The following is a 5693-nucleotide window of genomic DNA, read 5'->3' as shown; positions in this document are numbered from 1 at the left end:
CGAAAGAGAGACGGTGGAAATCCAGAAGAAAGAGTAAAAGCTACCTTCATGTTCGAACTACGATGCCGCCTAAAAAAGTCGAAGGAGTAGCTGCGGGAGGTTCATCTCCCGGTATCCATGTGGATATCTTACCCCAAAACCAGGTTTTTCCTTCTTGACTTTAAATAGGTTTTAAGTCAATCATGCAAAGAGAAATTGTTAGGGATAGGATATATTTTTCCGAGTTATTTACAATGAAGGAGTTTAGTTTAGTTGAACAAATGATAATGTATAGAACATAGTTTCCTTCGAATAGCATCATGCATTATAACGAATTACGAGCAAGATTATCTACTTACTATAGTAGTATATTTCAGTTAAATCTTGAAGGTATAAAAATTGTATCTTGCACCATTAGTCCTATTCCTTTTTGCAACGAATCATTGTAGATGATTAAATTCATGAAAGGTTTCTTTCGTTGCTCAAATTACTAGGAAGTTATCATTGCTAATTGCATATCTTAGCAAGGAAATGATTGTTATTTGGCATGAGTTTCATCTGTAAGGAAAAAGGAAGATTAAATTAAATTGTACCGACTCAAAAATCAATTGTCACAAGGATAACAAAACTGTGACGAGGTGATCAATATTACATTCCAAAAGATAACCAAACCAATCTAAACTTAGAAATACCATGCTGCAAAAATATGCCTTGGAAATGATTTAAAGACCAAAGAAATGTTTATACCTTAAGCACTTGACTACTTTCCTTATTGTAGGGTCAATAAATTCGTAAAGATAAAGAACTAGGGTATGTCCCTGAGGTTCTTAAAAAGAGACCCTAGGTCCGACATACGTCAGCTTAAAGAATCTAAAACGGATTATTCCATCGCAAGACTTGCGCAACAAGTACAAAGTCATTTAGTCTTGTGATTGATTCACAAGGAGAAAGGGTAAGTACCCTCAACAAGGATGGCAGATCCTTACGCAAGTTATCTTGCAAAAGGACATATTTTTGGATATCCTTCTAAATAAGGAAAGTTATAAACCGGAAATTAAAGTATCTAATGAACTTTAGGGTTGACCAAGTTGGGTCAATAAGGTACGCCCTAGCCCGGAATATAAAGGATCTCGCCAAGTTACAAGACACCTTGGAAACGAGTGCTGATACACTCAAAAGGGAATAATAATTCCTTAGCAATTTGCCAAACAACACGGTCGATTAATGGAAATGTTTGCGCTTGCTTGAGATTTTAGAGTACCATTTGAATTATGAATTACAAATTAAATGAATACCTATACTTTAGGTTAAAGGACTGAAGGAAGAGGCAGTTTCAGTTACCCCCGACTGCCTGCCTGACCCTAACCAAGGGGGTTGTTGACCGCGTCGGGAACATGGACCGAACCCGCCGCGAGAGGTCTCTCCGTTGAGCTCTACTTGGAGTAGGAGGACGCTTGGGTGCCAGGGGGGCTCTGGCCGTAAATCCCTCGCCTTCTAGGTCCTGCACAAGAGGCTAACGTGACTCAAGATTGGATCTTGAGGCCCGCATACTAGTTTACAGGCGGAAGCTTGGAATAGTGATCCCTGCAGATTACTGGATAGCCTTCGGGTGGATTATGGACAAGCCTACGGGCAGAACTCCTTGTATTTCAAAGATAAAAATAATGTTATGTAATAAGGAACTTGTTTGATATTGTTTTTCTATGTCATGTGATAAGATTATGTGAAGGAACTAGTGCTTAACGGTTTAATTAAAGAAGCTGGTTGTTATATGTTAAATTAATGTGTTAGATAATTACATAACTAAAACAAACCGAGGAAAGTGCGGAGGATGGACCATAGGTCCGCCCGTCCTACGGTTGGGTGATCCCGGTTAGCCGGAAACTTTTCTCAAAGAACAGGGAAATGATCGTTAAAGAAAACGAATAACAAAAGCGATGACCTAGAGTTATGTCTTAACCGATTTACGCTATTTTAGGGGAACAGAATGGGACTATGACTTATGGCTGAGAGGTTGAGCTTTGCATCCCTCTCATTTCCCATTCTCCTTGAACCAAGTGCAGTGAAAATCCACTTTGGATTTGGCGTTTCTGCGTAAAGTAGTACGCTTGGGTCCGACCCTAGTTGCTGTTAGTTAATGACCAATCAGGAAAACCCTAATTTCGATCGATCCTAAGTGGGAACGGCCAGGATACTTCCGCTACGTGGTAGGCGCGAGAAGACCTAGATCGCAAATTTTGTAACATTCCATGGGAGTGCCAGGTGGAGCTTTCTAGACATCCTTTCCGATGGACTGCTAAGACGTGTCCTGGATGATACTAAGAGGACACGTTACAGTTGGTATCAGAGCCGACCAATAATGGAATTGCTTTTTTTCAATTAAATGAAGTAAAGAAATTGTTGCTGTCCAAACATTTCCTTACCTTCAATACTGTCTTGCAGAATTATGAGGCGTGGAACAAGTTTTTGGTATTTCAAGTCATGTTTATGACTGCAATGCATTCTCCGCTTTATAGACAAAGAATTGGGATGATGAACATCCTGGAGCAGATTTATAATCCATCACCTCTATACATAGAACGAAGATGGACGGGTCTTCTGGAATCTATTGTATAGCCACCCACCGGTTTGCTTATCTACAGACCAACCTAAAAAGGATCAAGTGGTTGGAAGACTTGAAAGTCGTGAAGCTATTTGTCTTTGTGGAAGCTCACGTAAATTCGACTTTACATATCCAGGGTCGGAGGGTTGAGATGAACTCATATGTATATGAGGAAGTAACCCGTGTAATCCCAGCCGACAGGATTAAAGTGTTGGGCTGCCATGAGAAGTATGGATTCCAATGGAAAGGGTATCCTGAACTTCCAATGACTTATCGATTCCTAAAGATCCATGACCCAAAACCCTACTATTACTCAGTTCCTATAGATAAATGCAATACAATGTTGTTCTCCCCAAACTGAATGTAATGATTGGCTTATCATCACATGAAATGTTGTATTTGAAAGGGCTATGCCCATGTAAATACAAATAAAGACTTATTTTTATCAATATCTGGCTGTGCATAAGAGTTGTTAAAAAGTTAAGTAGCTACATTGTTTACAAGATAGCTGAACTAAAAATGAAAGATAAGCTAACATCAATTATCATATAATAACGTTAAGAAAACCTTTATTCAGGCACAACCCCAGGTACATGTTCCAAATTCGCCTCCTACATCAAGTACTGTGGTGATCCAGGAAAAGAAATTCCTCCTCAAGCAGATAAAGCCACCCGAGTTTGATAGGAGAGGCAGATTCGTCCAGGCTGATGCTAAAATTTGGATTGAATCCACGGAGGATTACTTTGAAGTAGCCAGTACTGCACCTACCAATTAGGCTATGCTCGCCAAGTTATTTTTAACTCACCGGCGAAGCCAAACCCTGGTGGAAGCAATGGTGCAGGGATCAAGGGATTGCAGAGGGATCCTTTACCTGGGAGACGCTGAAGAAAGCCGTGCAGGGAAGATACTTACCACCTGCATATCGCACGCAGAAAATGAACGAGTTCTACGAACTAAAACAGCTAGGACTCACTCTTGACACATACTACTCTAAATTTGTTTCACTTTTAAAGTATGCGCCAGAGATGGACATGACGCAGCAGGTGTCCAAATTTTGTGCGGGCCTAAATCCACCAATAAATACCCGTCTTGAATCTATGCGTCCATCAGATCTTCAGGATGCACTCATTCGAGCGACGCCTATAATTCAGGAGGTGCAAGCTAGACCAAGGGGTAACAAAACTTGGTCTTATAGCGACCCGAGCAGAGGTGCATTCAGACCTCAAATGAAGAGAGTTCAAGATCACAATCAGGGACAAATAAAGAAAGCAAGGACAAATAACGTCAACAACTTTGTTCCTACTCAAAGTAATGGCCGAAACCTTCGTTGTTTCCACTGCAACAAACTCGGTCACTTCAAGAGGCAATGTTCCAAGCTCAGCGGAGGACATCGCCAAGTGCCTTTCCAAGGAGTAGGCCGTGGTCAAGGAGCCGCTACCCAAGGAAGAGGGAGAACCGCATGTATAGCTAATATGCAAAGATGTGAAGAAGATCCGACCATGGAAGCAGATTTCAAAAGAGCGATAGTCCATGCCGCTCTACACAAGAAAGGGCCGAATCGCCAGTTCTTGGTGATTCAGACACCGTTGGACTATCAAGGTAAAGGTTTCAAAACCTTGATTGATTGTGGTAGTACACATTCCTTTATCTCACCAGCATGTGCAAAAAGATTTGGAATAGCCACAATAGAAGCACCTACCCTGCTTGTGGAATTGGCAAATGGTCGTGAGATAACTTGTATCAAGCAAACTGCTAAGGTGGAATTCTTTCTCGGAGGAAAGAAGACTTCAGTCAAATTCAGAGTTATGAATTTAGATATCCATGAGTGTCTACTCGGAATGGATTGGCTTAAGCCCAATGATGCCCACATTCACTGTGGGAAGGGTCAAGTTTCCTTTCGAAATTCTGAAAGGGAATTTGTCTCAATTCAAGGTGAGGCAGGAGTGCCAAGAATCCAATTGGCCAAAGTATCTCGGATCATAAAAGGAGTCAGAAAAGGATTACCCGTATACCTGATCAAACTCAACAAGTTAGATCAAAAGCAAGAGTCTCATGAAGGACCTTCTTGGCTAAAGGAATACGCTGACGTATTCCCTAAAGAATTACTAAACTTCTGCCTCAAAGAGAAGTAGATCATGAGATTAGGTTAGTACCTGGAGCTGTGCCAATTGCAAAGAGACCTTATAGAATGTCCATACCAGAAGCAATTGAGCTGAAGGAACAACTCAAGCAACTCTTAGATCAAGGCTACATCCGGCCTAGAAATTCACCATGGGGAGCTCCAGTACTATTTCAGAAAAAGAAAGATGGGACACTTCGACTATGTATTGATTACCGAGGGTTGAACCAATCAACAATCAAGAACAAGTATCCCATTTCTAGAATAGATGAGCTTCTTGATCGTCTCCAGGGTGCAAAGATATTCTCCAAGATTGATCTCAGGTCAGGTTACTATCAGATAAGGATCAAGGAAGAAGATATCCCAAAGACGGCCTTCAATACAAGATATGGGCACTTTGAGTTCTTGGTTATGTCATTCGGGCTTATGAATGCACCTGCCACCTTCAATAGATTAATGCAGGATATCTTTAGACCATATCTTGATGATTTCGTGCTTGTCTTCTTCGATGACACTTTAGTCTATTCTAAACAGGAAGAAGATCATGAACCTCAACTGCGGATTGTCCTTGAGACAATGAGGTCACATAAGCTGTATGCAAAAATGAAGAAGTGTGCATTCTTCAAGCGTCAAATTGAATATCTGGGATTCATAGTATCATCAGGGGATATCAGTAGACCCAGCCAAGGTTCTTGAATGACCAATACTAGTATCCGTCAAAGAGATACGTAGCTTTCTTGGATTGATAGGATGGTATAAGGTCTTTATCAAAAACTATGCTTTGATTGCAACACCTCTTACAGAATTACTAAAGAAGCAGACTTCCATTACATGGTCAACTTCCGAACAAAATAGCTTCGACAGATTAAAGCAAAGTTTGGTATCAGCACCTATTCTAAAACTTCTTGACCTCAATAAGGAGTTTGAGGTAGTAACTGATGCTAGCATTCTTGCCTTGGGGTGTGTACTTATGCAGGAAGGTCATCCAGTAGC

Source organism: Lygodium microphyllum, chromosome 18, assembly GCF_053477565.2.
Source record: "Lygodium microphyllum isolate KBCC chromosome 18, Lygodium_microphyllum_v1.1.10, whole genome shotgun sequence".
NCBI lineage: Eukaryota > Viridiplantae > Streptophyta > Polypodiopsida > Schizaeales > Lygodiaceae > Lygodium > Lygodium microphyllum.
The sequence above is the reverse complement of the archived record's forward strand: the minus strand, read 5'-3'. Positions refer to the sequence as shown.